The following is an 18,861-nucleotide window of genomic DNA, read 5'->3' on the forward strand; positions in this document are numbered from 1 at the left end:
CTTTCACTGAATTATTAACAGTTTATAAAGTTATAATAAAAAACATTCAAAATAACAAAAACATTCCCTGTTTGTAAGGGCTGTTGCTTGTTCCCTTTTAAGGTTTACTTCTGAGCAGATGTGTAAGAATGCCTGTTTGTTTAATTTTGTGAACCACTGTGTGGCAAAATTGTTTGGTGATTTTCTCTCATCATCACTGACATCAGCCTTCACAGCGGCGCGCATTCGGGGAGCGCGCTCGACCATCAGAGCCCGAGACAGTTCATCTAGGATCCGCTTCTTCACTCGGTTGCTTCTCAACGGATTAACACACGGTGAGAGACCTGCTCTTATACTCATTCTTATGCTTTAAAGAATATGTTATATCGTGTTTGTTCGGACAAATCTTTTGATTGAAGCATATTATGAAGCTTTTTGTGCAGTTCGTTCGGGGGTTTCAGGGTTTCAGTTATTATTGACAATTATAGCGATTGTAACAACTTTTGCCTCTTGGTACTTTTTTTTTTAATCCTTTTTACCTTTTAAGTAGCCTATGTTTTTCATTTGTATTATTAATCTCAAAATGATGTTTGTTTGTTAAAATTTGTATGGATAACATTTTCTTTTTTCAAAACTTAAAGCGCATTGCCACGTTTGTCTATGCAGGATACACCCCGTAAGCAATCGCCATCTCTTAATATATACTTAAATGATTTATATGATTATGTTATTTTATAAAGATGAGGAATAGAAAATGTGAGCGAGTGCGCCTGAGCGCGTGCACCTGTGAGTGCACCAGTTTGATCATATCTTTATGTTCATAATTGTGTGTCTTGAATTGAGTGGGCAGCTGAGTTTGAAAGCATGCAATTACATATGAATTTCAATTAGACTCCAAAGAAGAATCTTCCTCTTTCTGTACATATCATTCTACATCCACTTGGTCCATCTATGTGACTTTAATGATGAATGAGATGCCTCTGGTTAGTCTGATGCAGAGACAGCAGCAGCAGAAAAAAAAAAAGTACAAACTTTAAATATATAAAGATGCATGTATTCAACATTTATACCTATGCAATCAAGTATTGTTAAAATGATTAATTGCATAATTTATTAATTTGTCTTTACTGACCACAGTTGCTATTGTGTTATAATCAGTCCATTTTATGTTAACAAACAGATTTTAATAGTTCAAATCGATAGGTATATTAACATTATATAATTTAATGACATATACAGTTAGGTACTGCAACATACACAGTGACCAAATGCCATCCAGTAATATTTTTTACATGTTCTGGCAACCACAGCCAGCTTTTTACCTTACATTTCATAACCACAGATTGCTGTTTTCTAAATATAACAAAAGTATTATTTTTTTTTACAGTGCAGGGCAAAACTGTGAATCTGTGACTTCAGACGATTATTTAAGATGCATTTTTTTCAGGCACCAATAAATGCTTCAATCTCATGTGGCCTGTATTGTTACACTGAGTTCACTGCAAAAAATGCTTTTCCAGCCAAAATATCTAAAAATTCTTAAATCAAGAAGGGTTTTCTAGATGAGTAAAAAATATTGTCTTGTTTTCAGAAAAAAAAAAAATCTTGTTTTCTGTTTAAAAATAAGATTTTTTTGCTTACCCCATTGGCAGATTATACAGCAAAAACTCACTTAATTTTGACTTGTTTTTTCCTGTTTTATTTGTCTAGAAAATCCTTCTCGATTCAAGAATTTTTAGATATTTTGGCTGCAAACAAGAGAAAAAAATCTAAGCTAGAAAAGCATTTTTTGCAGTGTTGAATGGTGCTGAAAAGTGTGATTTCCATATTTCTTCTTGGTTGTTCGGTTCCATTGTTTGGTATACTACTCTTTCTTACCTTTTTACAATCTGAAGAACCTTCTTTCACCCAAAAAGAAACAGCAAGGTTCTTCAGCTGTTAAAGGTTCTTTATGGAACCATTTAGACAAAAAAGGTTCTATGGCATCACGAAGCACCTTTATTTTTAAGTGTGTACAGTGATGCTTGGTAATTGTGTTTTCAAAATGCGTGTTCTAATTACAAAGCCACACTCCTTAAGAATGATGTTTTTAAAGGTGATACAAATATTGATCATGGCATACAGTTGCATCAAGGCATTGACTGCACAATGCTGAATGAATGTCAAAGAAGTCATTAATAATCACATTTGAATGACCCTCTGCTGATTGTTGCTGGAGGGTGATTGTTAAGAGAGAGCAGACGCTCCGAATGTAGGACCATCCCTAAAACACTTCCAATCGTTTCGGCTATTAAGAGACCCCAAAGCAGATCAATAAAGACCTTTGTGTGATTTGTTCTCCAGCCTCAATCTCCTGCTGGCTAACTGGGAATCAGTCTTTGTGGAACACTGGAGACAGCTGGTCTATTGCTTAACAAATGAGACACTGTCTTTCTCTCGCGCTTGTATCTTGTATGGAGACCGCTTTGACTCAACAGAGACATTTCCGTGTGGACTAGTTTTATGGTTGATGTCATATGGCGTGGTTTTCCACGTTCCTTTCTTTTTGTTGTCTTCACGCCTCGCAACATGTCTATAAAGACTGCGTCTCCTGCTCAGGAGTGTGTGTGCTTGTGTGTCTGACTGTTTTTGGGACAGGATGAAGGAGGTTTCCCTGCTGTGAGGATGAGGAGCATTCTGCCAGGATGCTCAGCTAGAAGATAAGGGGACACGTTGCAGGGAGCCAGTTGTGATACAGCGAAACAAAAGTGATATTTGACGGAGCACCACGTGTTGTAAGCAGCCGCATTGGAGACGGGATCTCTCTCTATCTTTTCCTCAGCTCTCTTGGCACCAGATGGATCCTCCTTATGGCAGTTTTAACACTTAGCCTGTTGTTACGCGTTTTGTGTCCTTGACACTTTCAGAGCTGCCAAAACGAACAATGTGAGGTGTGAAATTGCTGAAAGTGTTTGTCAAGAGATGGCTCCTCTCATTCGTGTAGATGGGTTTATTTCTCTCTTTTGAAGCATCCTTTTGTTTGATTTTTGTAATTTTAGGAGGCTGCCTGTGAAATCTTAATGTTTCAGCCAAGCTTATCTCAGATTCTCAGTGCAAGATTGGAACAGTGCAATTTGCAAAGCTAAGCACTTGTTTTTTCCCCCCTCTGATTGATCTTATAGTCACATATAATGTGCTTATACAGACCGACACACTAGCAGTGCAATAACTGTCTTCCATTAAAAAGAAATTATGTGGCAAAGCAATACTCTTACTGAATGGAGTATGAAATTTTACTTATGATATCCATATTACAGTGATAACTGTAACGCATTTAATCTACACTCTTAAAAATAAAGGTGCTTTAAAAGGTTTATCACAGCAATGCCATAGAAGAACCATCTCTTTCTTACCTTTTTATAATCTGAAGAACTCTGAAGAATTTGTGAAACAGAAAGGTTCTTCAGATGTTAAAGGTTCTTTATGCAACCATTTAGACAAAAAAGGTTCTTCTATGGCATCGTGAAGCACCTTTATTTTTAAGAGTGTAGGGATTATGGTTGGCTGCCAACATTTTGGTTTTGGTACAACCCTAGCACCTCAGTATCATTAACAAATTAATACCTCAATGCAAAATGACAGTAGGTATACCATTAAATATACATGACTATGGAAACATTTACAAAACAAATGATTTAAATGCCGTCACGTATAGTCAGACATAGGTCACCTTTAATTCAGGGTCATAGAATGAACAACTAATGACCCTAAAGGCCAACGCGTAATCAATAACTTAGTAATAAGAAGGTTATCAATTTATAATTATTGCCTACACTCTTTAAAATCAAGGCACTTCAAAAGGTTCTTCATAGCGATGCCACAGAAGAATCATTCAGTCAAAGGTTCTTTGAAGAATCTTCTCTTTCTTACCTTTTTATAATCTGAAGAAGCTTCTTTCGCCACAACGAACCTTTTACAAAACAGAAAGGTTCTTCAGCTGTTAAAGGTTCTTTATGGAACCATTTCAACAAAAAAGGTTCTTCTATGGCATCGTGAAGCACCTTTATTTTTAAGAGTGTACCATCAAAGTATTAAGGTTATGTCAGCAAACTATCCATTTGTGTTTTCAAAGAAGTTATTCAAATAATCCAGAACTTAAAATAAATAATAAATAAATAAATGAATTACCATTTTTCTCAAGTGGACCAAACACAGCATTCACTTTCTTTCTTTAAATTGTGTCCTTTTGCGGCACGTAGTAAAGATAATACATTAGTAAATAGTATTTTTACACCTCACCAACATTAACTTTGCCAAATCATTCTAAACAGAAGCATATTGTTAGCAACATGTTAACATGAAATCAAATGTAAGTCAAGTCTCCCATGTTCGTGCCTAAGGAGCACTGTTTGTAAGACTTTTGTAGTTTTGCAAGGTTTTGCAGCTTAATATCTTTTAGGCTTCTCAGTAGTGCCACTCTTTCCTGATGGCTATGACTGTCTTCACGGTCTGGCAGATTTGGTGGGTGTGAAATTTGGTGGGTGTGAATCTGCCGTGGGGAGCATCTCCTCGTATTATTTGGACTGCAGCCAGTTGCTTCTACACACCAAACATGACCCGATCCTGAACACTAACTCAAGCAAACCCTAATTAAGGTAGACCTACATATAATTCCCAGAATAGAAACTAATTAGAGTTAGCTGGTATTGACTAAGAAATGTTTTTTGAGTCCCGTATGTGGTCTATACTCACCTCATTCATCACTAGAAAACTCTCACAAAAACGTAACCTTCTTAGATCTTCCAGTTGAGAAAGTATGTATAGAGAAAAAGCGTCAACCTTTCATCCCGCTGAAAAGCTTCTCTTTTTTTTTTATCTGGAGGTAGCAGGGGTGCAACAGATGGCTTATGAAGCCCCAGATCTCAGCAGGAGGAGATGTTGAAGACCTCACAGTGGAAGCTCTCCCTCCTCTTGAGATGTCAGTGAGTTCATTAGTGAGCTCCACATTCCTTTCAAACTTTCGCACAATATCATCCAAGTCGCTTGTGGAGGCTTTTATCAGTTATTCACACAGTAGTAGGATCTGAAGCTTCTGAACACCATGTTGTGCTCACACATAGCCTCTGTGGTATCTTCTCCGCCTCGCTGTTTTCTTTCTGTTTATTTTTTTTCTTTCATTTCTTTTTCTGGGTCTGGATCTCGTTGTCTTTTGCTGAATTTCCAGGGCCATACTGAGCCCCATGCTGTGACCCTTTGCTGAATATCTTATATCATCTAAACTTGCCTGCTGTTACTTTACAAACAGCAGAAGTACTACCGCATGTATCCACTGTCGAGAGTTAGTTTTAGAGGGTCAAGGTATTATTGTTAATAATTATTTTTTAATAATTAAAACAGAAAACAAGTAGATAGAATAATGTGTTCTTATTTACATTTACATTTAGACATTTAGCAGACGCGACTTACAAAAGAGGACAATGGAAACAATCAAAAACAACAAAAAAAGCAATAACATGCGAGTGCTACGACAAGTCTCATTTAGGGATTTAAAAATATATATATAAATTATATAATAAATAAAAAGAAAATAGATAGTACTTAAAAACAAGCAAGATGGTGTTAGAGGCCTAAAAATAGATAGATAGAATACAACAAGAAAACAGAAGCTAGTGTTAGTTTTTTTTTTTTTTTAAGAAAACAAGCAGTAAGTAAATGAATAGAGTATAAGTCTAAAAGGGCAAGTTTTTTTTTTTTATAGAATAGAATTAGAATAGAGGGTGCTAGAGTTAGAGGGTCAAATAAAGATGGAAGAGATGTGTTTTTAGCCGATTCTTGAAGATGTTCGGATTGAGTTGGGCAGGTCATTCCACCAGAAGGGTACATTTAATGTGAAAGTCTGTGAAAGTGATTTTGTGCCTCTTCGGGATGGCGCAATAATGCGCCGTTCACTTGCAGAATGCAAGCTTCTAGAGGACACATAAGTCTGAAGTAATGAATTTAGGTAAAGGGGTGCAGAGCCCTTTGGTGGTGGTTTTGTAGGCAAATATCAATGCCTTGAATTTTATGCGAGCAGCTATTGGTAACCAGTGCAAATTAATATAGAGAGGTGTGACATGCGTTAAATTAATCTTACAGCTGCTTTTTCACTGAGGCAGGGATCCCCAAACCTTTTTTGTCAGTCGAACACTTTTGAATGATTTTTTCAAGTATACCTTGGAGATTTTAGGTTATAATATTTGAATAATATAACAACATATTCACAGTCACATGACATGATTATAAAGAAATAAACCATTTCAAGTGTTTTGTTTATATATATTTTTTACCATTATATATTTTAAATTTACATTTTATGATTTAAAGAATTATAGCTTTTCATCAACTCACACATCTATTGTTATTAGTTAAGCATTATTATTGCTCAAACTTTTGCTTAACTGTTAACGTTTAAGAATTACACTCATGTAGCTACTAAGTAATAACTGCTAAATTGGACATGATATCTCAAATCCTGTTAATATATCCTTTTAAATTTGATGGTAACAAACAGCTTTGGTTTTCATAAATTCTATAAAATATATGATGACATATATGTTAACTCCCTTTGATTTGGACCATCAACATTGTAACAACCACCCAAAACAACCACATTACACTCTTCAAAATAAAGGTGCTTCACGATGCCATAGAAGAACCGTTTTTGTCTAAATGGTTCCATTTAGAACTTTTAACATCTAAACTACCTTTATGTTTCACAAAAGGTTCTTTGTGGCGAAAGAAGGTTCTTCAGATTATAAAAAGGTAAGAAAGAGATGGTTCTTTAAAGAACCTTTGACTAAATGGATCTTTGTGGAACCAAAAGTGGTTCTTCCATGGCATCGCTGTGAAGAACCTTTTAAAGCACCTTTATTTTTAAGAGTGTACAACATGATAAGACACACTCATAACATACTGTATACGCCACTCAGCCAGTGTTGCCAAGTCCGCTGTTTTCCAGCAGAATTTGGCTACTTTAACACTGTTGCCGCGGGTTGTTTTTAATGTCCGAGGGTTGAAGTGGCCCCAATAATGTCATTTTTAGCTCCTGAAATACGAACTTACCGGGGGAACTCCGACAACAATCGTGTATTTTATCCCCCGGAACGGGATTTTTAATGGGAGACCCCCCTCGAAACTCAATTGGACTAGTTTTGGGCTAGTTTTGAGTAGCAGTTGGGCGGGTTTTGTTGTGAAAACCTGGCAACCCTGCACTCAGCCAATACCTTAGGATAGTAACAATTGTAATCACCAAGAACACAGTGGTTTTGCATTAATAGTCACCCATTCTATTTTCTGAGTAAAATATATAGCTTTCTTCTGGAAAGGTGGAAATCAGCAGTAATTATTAGTACTAAGCTATTTCTTACTCTCAAAGTAAAAATAGCATTGCAGACTTTTTAAAAAATGTATATTTACTCTGTTGTATTGATTAAGGCCTTTTCAAAATGTAGAAATCACATTTTGATAAACAGCCATGTATATAGAACAAATAGGCAACATTTTAGCCAATGGCTGTATTATTGATTTTGCACAGCCCAGCGTCTTTATAAATCGTGCATTGGATACATAAGGTTCCCCAACCCCCTCGACATCTCTCTTTCTTGTCATCTCACGGTCAGCATCTCACCCGAAAGGCTGAGCCCTGGGCCTTTGCCATCTCATGCCAGATGTTGTTATCCATGGCTCCTATTTAATTGGTGTGTGGCCTTTGTGGGTGAGGTCCTACCAAGCCCAGCAGGGTGCATGGCCCCCACATCTCAAGACTTTATTTTATCCCTGCATCATTCAGCTCCCTCAAAGGGTCACCTGTTTTAAAGACTTTTCAAGAATCTAAGCAGCTTCTAGACATTTTTGTTTGTTTGATTATTGTTTTTTTTGTCAGTGTGGTGGATGAGAGACTAATGAACTACTAACAAACCCTCTTGTCACACTAACAAAGTCTATGGGGGAGTGCTCATACTGAATAGAGACCAGCAACTGTGTGAAGACTAAAGCTCAGCAGTCATGCTAAACTCTCTCCGAACGTGAATACAAATTTTCTCTGGCAACAGTTTTGCTACCCAGCCTCATATGCAATTTCCTTCACTTAGTTCTTGTGAACAGGTTCTTAAATAGCCCACAATGAAGTCCCATGGCTAGCAACCCTACGCAACGATCTCTGCAGGGTGTGAGGTGCATTTGTGCGTCTGTGGCTGATAAGGCTGGTCCAACTATCGACCCAGCCGAGCTCAATACCCCATCCCCATTGATTTATCATACGCCGGTGTCTTCACAGAGCAGAATGCCTGCTTGAGCGGGTTGCCAGGTTGATGAACTACCACCGCCCACATTAAAGAAAGTCTCAGAGAGACCTAAATACGCTAATGCTGACACCAACACAACGTAAGCACACCCCTAAGCCCATAAGAGCCTGGGCAATAACTCAATACAAACACTAATTGATACTAATGCTAATGGTAGCACTTACACAATGCTAAATCCTGCACTGCCATTAACAGCACAAATTTAACACTACCACTGCCTATGTGCACATAAATGCAATCAAAATCTGTATATATACAGTCAAATCACCTTCATTTATATAGCACTTTATACAATACAGATTGTGTCAAAGCAGCTTCACAGTCATACATAGGAAAAATAACAGAATCAGTAATGCAAACTTCAAGTTCTGCTGTAAAGGAGCTCTAAAAAGTGCCATTATAAGTGTCAGTTCAGTGTTGATTCAACTTTCAATTCAATTTTATTTATGAAACAAGTTCAATTTAGCTGTATTCAACTCTAAAGACAATAGTGTTATTTAGGTCATATCTGTTCAATGTTGATTCAGTTTAGTTCAATAATAGTGTCGATGCTGCAAAATTCATCAGTTACAAAAAATATTAGATTCAGCTGTGAAGGATCTACAGAAGACAATGGTTTCATCATGTAGCTCAATTTAGGGGCCAGTTCTCTTATGGCACAAATGAACGAACATGGTGCGATTTTGTGGACTGATATTATTTATTGATACTGATTTATTTTGCTTGAAGATTGGGATATGCCATGTCATGCCAACATTACACTCTTAAAAATAACGATGTTTCACGATGCCATAGAAGAACCTTTTTTGTTTAAATGCTTCCAAAAAGAACCTTTAACATCTGTTTCACAAAAGGTTCTTTGTGGTGAAAGAAGCTTCTTCAGATTATAAAAAGGTAAGAAAGAGATGGTTCTTTAAAGAACCTTTGACTGAATGGTTCTTTGTGGAACTAAAAATGGTTCTTCTATAACCTTTTAAAGCACCTTTATTTTTAAGAGTGTAGGTGGGAAAAAGTTGAGGTCTGTCAATGTTGAAACTTTAAGATAGAGCTGCCATTTAGCCAATAGGGCACAACTGGCTTTTTAATGGCCGTAAGCACGAAGATCATGCTTTTTGTTTATTCTGTGTTGTGGTCCTAGCTGGGCCTAGCTTGAAGCGTTCATAGCTGGCCATAGAGGAAAAGATTGTGCCGTGTTGCAGCCGTATTCTGAATTTGATGTTTATGGGTCAAAGATGTTAAGATGTCCACATCAAAAACAAATTTTACAAAAGTGATTTCATTTTCCATAGAAAGCACAAGTAAAGTGTCTACTTTTAAGGTTTCAAATAGGTTTTTGGAGGAAAAAATGTTCAGTGTAACACAATATTCATGTAAAAATTCAAACTATATGCTTATTTTGACTTGTGCATATTAAAATATATAAAAGAATAATGGAGCATTTTAAATATTATTGTGTTTTAAATGAGTAAAAAATTCTTTCTGACAAATGGGCAAAACTTAGGATAGTGGCAAATTTTAAAAAAATGTAGAATTACAACTAGTATTTGGGGTGAAAGTAATTTGTCTTTTAGTATGCCTTAAATTGATTTTTTTGGTAAATATGCCTAACAAGACTGTTACCCTGAATTACATTTTAGTGGGTGTCTTCTGTAAATTAGGGAAAAATGTATGGTATTTATTTTTTGCTCAGAAAAACAAAAATGCATTTAAATTTTTGCACTTTTTAAATGTTTTTTTTTTTTTTTTTAAACAACAATTTAAAGCAGTATTAGACACACTGTTTTTATGCTTAAACTCTTTTTCATTTTTGACCCTTATACTCATACAGGCATTGGAATATTCATGTGCATATGTGACCCTGGACCACAAAACCAATCTTAAGTCGCTGGGGTATATTTGTAGCAATAGCCAAAAATACATAGTATGGGTCAAAATTATTGATTTTTCTTTTATGTCAAAAATCATTAGGAAATTAAGTAAAGATCATGTTCCATGAAGATTTTTTGTAAAATTCCTACTGTAAACCTATCAAAATGTAATTTTTGATTAGTAATATGCATTGCTAAGAACTTAATTTGGACAACTTTAAAGGTGATTTTCTCAGTATTTTGATTTTTTGCACCCTTAGATTTCAGATTTTCAAATAGATGTATCTCGGCCAAATATTGTCCTATCCTAACAAACCATACACATAGCTTTCATAGGATGTATATATCTCAGTTTTGTAAAATTTAACCTTATGACTGGTTTTGTGGTCCAGGGTCACATATAGTTGCTGTACATGGAATGTCATACTACATGTGCACATTCCCCAGGGGATGCTGGTTATAATTATTTGTGATAGATTGTGAAAATCTGGTTCTCACCACATTGCCTTGATCAAAATAGATAATGTTTCTGTTTCTGTATAGATTTTCTGTTTTTAAAGAAATAGGCAGGTCAAACAAAAATGAATGCAGATTTAAGTGTAATTGTGTTGAACAAATTCTCACTAGACGTTTAACTTTGAAACTGTCGCAAACATGCAAGATTCAATGTAATATCATTTTGCAGAAATGTCACCACAGGCACCTTTTTCAACAGACATGTGTTGTTTTTATGCTCTATTTTGTAGATATATTACATTGATGAATGACTGATCAATATATACTTTTAATTTATGGAGCAATACAGGGTTCTAGCATAGCTGTATTCAGTGTAGCTCTGGATGAGAGTGCGTAGCAAAGATCAGTGGTTGAAAGTTGCTCCAAACCCTGATATGTGTGCATGCAAGTCATTTTTTAATCTGATTGCGCAAGTGAAAGATGTATAATATAAATCACGGTATATCAAGCTCTCCTCATTACCGCCCAGTTTTCCCACACCCTTCTCATTAAATTCTGCTTTATTTCATTGAGCTTGATTCATTACCTAAATCACAACACTGAGATACCAATTAAAAGGCAATAATGGTGAGAGATGGAGCTGCAATTTAAGTTTTGCCTCCTTAATGCGCTCTCCAGTTGCGAAGGCAATGAAGAGTAATGTTCTCCTCTGATCATTTTACACGCCACTTAAAGGTGGCAATACGAATTTTAAATCTTTTTAACAATATAAATATTGTAAAGTTTTGGATGATCATTTGTTCAGTCACAACAAATGAATTATAGCGCACTCAATAATTTTCTAGTGTGCTTTTATATTTAATTTTAAACATAAAGAAATAAATAGTACTTGAAATATGATGCACACTCACATACACTCTTAAAAATAAAGGTGCTTCACGATGCCATAGAAGAACCTTTTTTGCCTACATGGTTCCATAAACAACCATTAACATCTGAAGAACCTTTCTGTTTCACAAAAGGTTCTTTGCGGCGAAAGAAGGTTCTTCAGATTATAAAAAGGTTAGAAAGAGATGGTTCTTTGACTGAATGGTTCTTTGTAGAACCAAAAATGGTTCTTCTATGGCATCGCAGTGAAGAACCTTTTAAAGCACCTTTATTTTTAAGAGTGTATCCAGTCATTTCAATGAAGTAGAAAAGCTGTTATATTGTCCCCTGCATGTTGATTAAGCAATCTACTGACAGAGGTACTACTTCTACATATTAATAAAAAATAAAAATAATAATTTTTTTTTAAAACTTTTTATAATTTTAATAATAGTTTCAATGGAAAAATAAAATATTGCTGCAACAGCAATTGAATAAGCTGTGACAAATCCTACTACACGCAACAGCCACAGCTGCCACCCCACAAAAATTTTGGTCCATAAAACACCCTCACAGCCTCAATCTAAGGCTGGAAGAGAGCTTTTGGCAAAGCTCTAGAATTCAATAGACCGCCATGAACCAGAATGAAACATACATTCAAAATGTAAAAGAATGTAAAAATGTAATGTAAAATGAATGTAAAAAAAAAAAAAAAGAAAGAAAAGATTTTCCGTTTGTGAAGTGTAAACAGTAGATGTAGGATAAAACTGGATGTGGACGGTAGTGTTGTAGTCAAGACTGCCTAAACTGAGACCAAGACCAGAGTATGTTGAGACCAAGATAAGACCAAGACTTTTAGAGATTGAAAAAAAAAAGACAAGACCAATACCAAGACTGGGTGAAACCTAAGACCAAGACCAATCCAGCCCGCCTCAAATTCATCTGAAGGATCCACATTTACTGCCTGAGAAATATCTTATAGAGAGACAGAAGGCCACGCCCAATAATCTAAAGGCCACGCCCACCGAGGGGGGAAACAAACCAACGCTCTCCATTGACTTTGTATTGCGAGAAACTGCCTCCTTGTCATTTCTGACTTATAAAAAAAAAAACAGAACAATGTCTAAAAGCTGCTATGAGACAAGGTGTACAGTAAACAAGCTAAAAAATACAGAACTACGTTTTTATAAACTGCCGACCTAAAAAAAACGAGCGTTTAAGGACACAATTGTAGAGCTCAACGTGTCTTATTAGTCAGATAACAGAGGGAAATTTAACGGCAACGGCAAACATTCGTTATTTTTAACCATGTCAAAGGATTATTTCACCACCCTGAAAGGAGGAGATATATTGAGAAACTAAATTTCATTGGTCTATGTCAGTGCTCCTTTTCCTTAGCTTTTGTTGGAGAAATGATCCAACTGAATGGCCCAACATGAAATAACCTGACATCTACACTTATTTGTGTCCTTAAACACTCGTTTTTTGGGTCGACAGCTTATAAAAACGCTTAGCTTGTTAACTGTACACCTTGTCTCATAGCAGCTTTTAGACATTGTTCTGTTTTTTGTTATAAGTCAGAAATGATAAGGAGTCCGCTTCCCGCAATACAAAGTCAATGGAGAGCAATGGATTGTTTCCCCCCTGTGGGTGTGGCCTAAATGCGCTCTGTCTCTATTTAATCCCCTGTTACAATGCTGTTACTGTTACTAAAAATAATATGTGGTGTTACTAAAATTTTGCATTGCATTCTTCTTCTGAGGTAAATTCTGACTTATTCCTCTCAGCGCATCTTCTTCCAGAAACGAAAAGTAGCGATATGAACATGATGATTGTTCATATTTGTTAACTGTGATGTGGGTGTTTACCTACATGTCTGCACGTCTCATGCGGATAGAGATAAGTTTAGACAGGAAAAACTGGAGCTTGCGATGATATGATACAGATTACTTTATCAGAAAATATTTGTTTTCGATGTGACTTACTTCATTTAAAAGTAGACATTTCAAGCTTTCAAAACACTCTCATGTCGATGAGGCACACATTCGCAGAGATTCAAGTTGTTTTGTTTATGTGTCTGTGAAGAAAGGTGACAGACTGAGACGGCACTCTGTTTATTTTATTTATTTTACAAAAGCGCATTGTTTTCTTGTTATTATGACTATACACAAATAAAAGTAAACCCTTTGCAGTTTCGAAATTAGTATTTTTTTGTTATTGTGTCCGTGGGTTGAAGTGACCCAAATAGGGGGATATTTAGCCCCTGGAAGGTGTCTCGCACATTGTCCCACAGCAACATTAATATAGTGTAGACTGGTGTACAATGTTTTATTCATTTACTGTCATGATCGGGGCTGTGGGTTTTCCCTCAGCCACCTGAGGTCGCTGTTTGCACTGCACTCTGATTCATCACGTCTGTTTTGTCATTACCACTGATTCACACACAGCTGTTCACTATCTGGACTCTGTATAAGAACACTCACACTTCATTCCGTTTTCATGTCTGCATTGTCTTAAGTCTTGTTTTGTTTCTGTGTCTCTAGATCCCTGGCTTTTTGATCGTGTTCTTGATTTTGTTTATTTAGTGTTTCAGTTTATGTTTAGTTCTGGCCGTGTTGGCTTTTTGTTGTGTTTGTTTATTTGTTAAATTAAAAACCCTTTTCCCTGCACCTGGACCCAGACCTCCTTTACTCACCCGTGACAGAATGCAGACATCAATGATGGGTCCAGCGGGGAGAATTTTTTTTTTTGAGGGGGCAGCAACCACCTGCTCGGTTCCGGACACTGAGGGGATGTCCTTTCAGGCGGCGTCGGCAGCTCGTTTCGAGTTCATCTACGCCTGCCTGGCGGCGATGGACACCCGCAGTGCCGAGATGGCGCGGAAGCGCCCCTGCTTTGGAGAGGAGGTGGCGACAACCGCCATCTCTGTTTCTGGCGCTGGGACGGCCGCGCTCTCTGTTCCGGACGCGGCGGTGACCGCTCTCTCTGCTCCTGACGCGGCGGTGACCGCTCTCTCTGCTCCTGACGCGGCGGTGACCGCTCTCTCTGCTCCTGACGCGGCGGTGACCGCTCTCTCTGCTCCTGACGCGGCGGTGACCGCTCTCTCTGCTCCTGACGCGGCGGTGACCGCTCTCTCTGCTCCTGACGCGGCCGTGACCGCTCTCTCTGCTCCTGACGCGGCCGTGACCGCTCTCTCTGCTCCGGACGCGCCGGTGACCGCTCTCTCTGCTCCTGACGCGGCGGTGACCGCTCTCTCTGCTCCTGACGCGGCGGTGACCGCTCTCTCTGCTCCTGACGCGGCGGTGACCGCTCTCTCTGCTCCTGACGCGGCGGTGACCGCTCTCTCTGCTCCTGACGCGGCGGTGACCGCTCTCTCTGCTCCTGACGCGGCCGTGACCGCTCTCTCTGCTCCTGACGCGCCGGTGACCGCTCTCTCTGCTCCTGACGCGGCGGTGACCGCTCTCTCTGCTCCTGACGCGGCCGTGACCGCTCTCTCTGCTCCTGACGCGGCGGTGACCGCTCTCTCTGCTCCTGACGCGGCGGTGACCGCTCTCTCTGCTCCTGACGCGGCCGTGACCGCTCTCTCTGCTCCTGACGCGGCCGTGACCGCTCTCTCTGCTCCTGACGCGCCGGTGACCGCTCTCTCTGCTCCTGACGAGGCGGTGACCGCTCTCTCTGCTCCTGACGCGGCGGTGACCGCTCTCTCTGCTCCTGACGCGGCGGTGACCGCTCTCTCTGCTCCTGACGCGGCGGTGACCGCTCTCTCTGCTCCTGACGCGGCGGTGACCGCTCTCTCTGCTCCTGACGCGGCGGTGACCGCTCTCTCTGTTGCGGACGCGGCGGTGACCGCTCTCTCTGTTGCGGACGCGGCGGTGACCGCTCTCTCTGCTCCTGACGCGGCGGTGACCGCTCTCTCTGCTCCTGACGCGGCGGTGACCGCTCTCTCTGCTCCTGACGCGGCGGTGACCGCTCTCTCTGCTCCTGACGCGGCGGTGACCGCTCTCTCTGCTCCTGACGCGGCCGTGACCGCTCTCTCTGCTCCTGACGCGGCCGTGACCGCTCTCTCTGCTCCGGACGCGCCGGTGACCGCTCTCTCTGCTCCTGACGCGGCGGTGACCGCTCTCTCTGCTCCTGACGCGGCGGTGACCGCTCTCTCTGCTCCTGACGCGGCGGTGACCGCTCTCTCTGCTCCTGACGCGGCGGTGACCGCTCTCTCTGCTCCTGACGCGGCGGTGACCGCTCTCTCTGCTCCTGACGCGGCCGTGACCGCTCTCTCTGCTCCTGACGCGCCGGTGACCGCTCTCTCTGCTCCTGACGCGGCGGTGACCGCTCTCTCTGCTCCTGACGCGGCCGTGACCGCTCTCTCTGCTCCTGACGCGGCCGTGACCGCTCTCTCTGCTCCTGACGCGGCGGTGACCGCTCTCTCTGCTCCTGACGCGGCCGTGACCGCTCTCTCTGCTCCTGACGCGGCCGTGACCGCTCTCTCTGCTCCTGACGCGCCGGTGACCGCTCTCTCTGCTCCTGACGAGGCGGTGACCGCTCTCTCTGCTCCTGACGCGGCGGTGACCGCTCTCTCTGCTCCTGACGCGGCGGTGACCGCTCTCTCTGCTCCTGACGCGGCGGTGACCGCTCTCTCTGCTCCTGACGCGGCGGTGACCGCTCTCTCTGCTCCTGACGCGGCGGTGACCGCTCTCTCTGTTGCGGACGCGGCGGTGACCGCTCTCTCTGTTGCGGACGCGGCGGTGACCGCTCTCTCTGTTGCGGACGCGGCGGTGACCGCTCTCTCTGCTCCTGACGCGGCAGTGACCGCTCTCTTTGCTCCTGACGCGGCGGTGACCGCTCTCTCTGTTCCGGACGCGGCGGTGACCGCTCTCTCTGTTCCGGACGCGGCGGTGACCGCTCTCTCTGTTTCGGACGCGGCGGTGACCACTGACATTCCTCTGGCGGCGGCGTCAGCTCACGTTCCTCTGGCGGCGAGGCCAGCTCACGTTCCACTGGCGGCGAGGCCAGCTCACGTTCCACTGGCGGCGAGGCCAGCTCACGTTCCACTGGCGGCGAGGCCAGCTCACGTTCCACTGGCGGCGAGGCCAGCTCACGTTCCTCTGGCGGCGGTGTCCGCTCACGTCCCTCCGCTGCACGGGCCTGGCCCGCCATCCCTCCCCCTTATGCACCTTCCACCGTTCCTCCTCCCTCCAGAAATTTTGTTTTGGGAACGTCTGGTAGCCGTTCCCTAGAGAGGGGGTACTGTCATGATCGGGGCTGTGGGTTTTCCCTCAGCCACCTGAGGTCGCTGTTTGCACTGCACTCTGATTCATCACGTCTGTTTTGTCATTACCACTGATTCACACACAGCTGTTCACTATCTGGACTCTGTATAAGAACACTCACACTTCATTCCGTTTTCATGTCTGCATTGTCTTAAGTCTTGTTTTGTTTCTGTGTCTCTAGATCCCTGGCTTTTTGATCGTGTTCTTGATTTTGTTTATTTAGTGTTTCAGTGTTGGCTTTTTGTTGTGTTTGTTTATTTGTTAAATTAAAAACCCTTTTCCCTGCACCTGGACCCAGACCTCCTTTACTCACCCGTGACATTTACCATATTTACTACTTTGGGCATCCAAGTTATCTGACATATTTGAAGTAACGTGCCCAACACTGGTTTTGTACCATTGTAATACACTGACAACCACCAAAAACAGCTGGTGATGAGAAAGTCACATGATGAACCAAGGCTCATTACAAGCAGCTTTTCTATGAGCTGAGAAGGAAACTATCATTGTGTAGAAGGTGCAAAGTGTCCTTCATACAAACACTAAAAACCATCATGGTAACATACATGATACTGAAATATTGCGATAAACAATAAATTAACAACATTAGATGCAACATATAACCCTAATGCACAAAACAGATAAAGAAAAAAGAAGAAATATAATGTGGCGTTACTATAATTTTTGTGTTGCGTTCTTCTTCTGAGGGAAATTCTGACTTATTCCTCTCAGCACATCATCTTCCAGAAACGAAAAGTAGCCGATATGAACTTGATGAATGTTCACGTTTGTTTGCTGAGGTGATGTTGGCATTTACCTACCTGTCAGGGCATGGTAAAATGTGGACGTGATTACGTTAGAGATGAGTTTAGGACAAAAACTGGAGCTTGCGTTGGTGTCATACAGATTACTTTATCAGAGAATATTTGTAATGTCCAATACAGTTTTGCACTGTATATAAGGAAACTTACGGTTAACCAATTAATAGGATTTTATAGTCTTTTACCAATAAAATCATGATCATTTTTTACATTGCATGACATTGGCACTTCTAGCATGACCTATTCTTGTGTATGGTTATTACTAGTTAAAATGTGGTTTGATCACCCAAGCCAGACACCTCATAAATCAGCAAAATTATTATTTTCTGGTAAGTTTCATTGCTATCCCTCATCTAATTGGAATAGTAGTAATTACTGATTTGACTAATCATCAGAAATGTAAAGACACCGTAAATGTAAAGTTAGCTTGTTTGTATCAGTACCACTGGTGCCTATCTTAAATGCAAGGATGGATGCCTGCTGTTTGGGGCAATGTGAGCAGCTCTCTGGGACAAAAGACACAGTAAAGGGGGCAGATTTACTGAGGGGAGCATCTGAGGATGAGAGGAGACCTCGGATGATCAAAGTAAGACCCATGTCACTGATTTGCATGGTGAGATGCCTCAGAAGCTTGACTTTGATATGCCACCTGAGGAAAGATTCTTCTTTTGGATCCTCTTATTCTTGGCCTATGGGAATCCAAACCTGATATTTAGTCTGGCAAGTTTTCTCAACACATTTAGGCTGCCTTTGAGCTCTTGTTTATTTCTTGTCAAAGCAAAGCAAAGCAAAGCCATTATTTAAATATGAAAGTATATTTGTGGGTGTAACATGGTGCTCTAGTTTGAAATGTCCTGATTTAAAATTCAAAACTTTCCTTGAAAGTCTTCTCATATATATATATTTTCAGATTTGATTCATTTAAAGTTAGCATGAACCGGAAGTTGCTGTCGACTTTTAGTATAGTGACGTATTTCCAACTGAAATATTGAAAAGAGGGCGGGGTTTATTTTAGCACTTATTTTACCCAAGCCATCAAAAATCAGAGAAGGAATGCCATTCCAGTGCAGAAGCAAATGTTCAGATTTTGATTAAAGATTAATGAAAAATGATCATGTCTTTGACACATTGACAGACAGACAGAAGATTAATCTATAAATGTAATAAATGATATATCAAACATGTCATTCATACATACAATGAAATATAATTTTATTTTATATAAATTTATATTTATTTATATTTATATAATTTTATAAATTTAAATAATAATAATAATAGT

The 18,861-nt window shown here is 40.4% G+C and overlaps 1 protein-coding gene across 1 annotated transcript in view; it reads left to right on the top strand.

Moving 5' to 3' along the window:
• The first annotated feature begins 235 nt into the window (after positions 1-235).
• Positions 236-18,861, top strand: part of draxina (dorsal inhibitory axon guidance protein a) — a 36,415-nt gene continuing 17,789 nt past the window's right edge. Inside the window, exon 1 of the mRNA XM_073826200.1 lies at positions 236-314. The gene's annotated coding sequence lies outside the window, so the exon portion shown is untranslated. The remainder of the gene's footprint in view (positions 315-18,861) is intronic.

This window comes from Garra rufa, chromosome 20, assembly GCF_049309525.1.
Source record: "Garra rufa chromosome 20, GarRuf1.0, whole genome shotgun sequence".
NCBI lineage: Eukaryota > Metazoa > Chordata > Actinopteri > Cypriniformes > Cyprinidae > Garra > Garra rufa.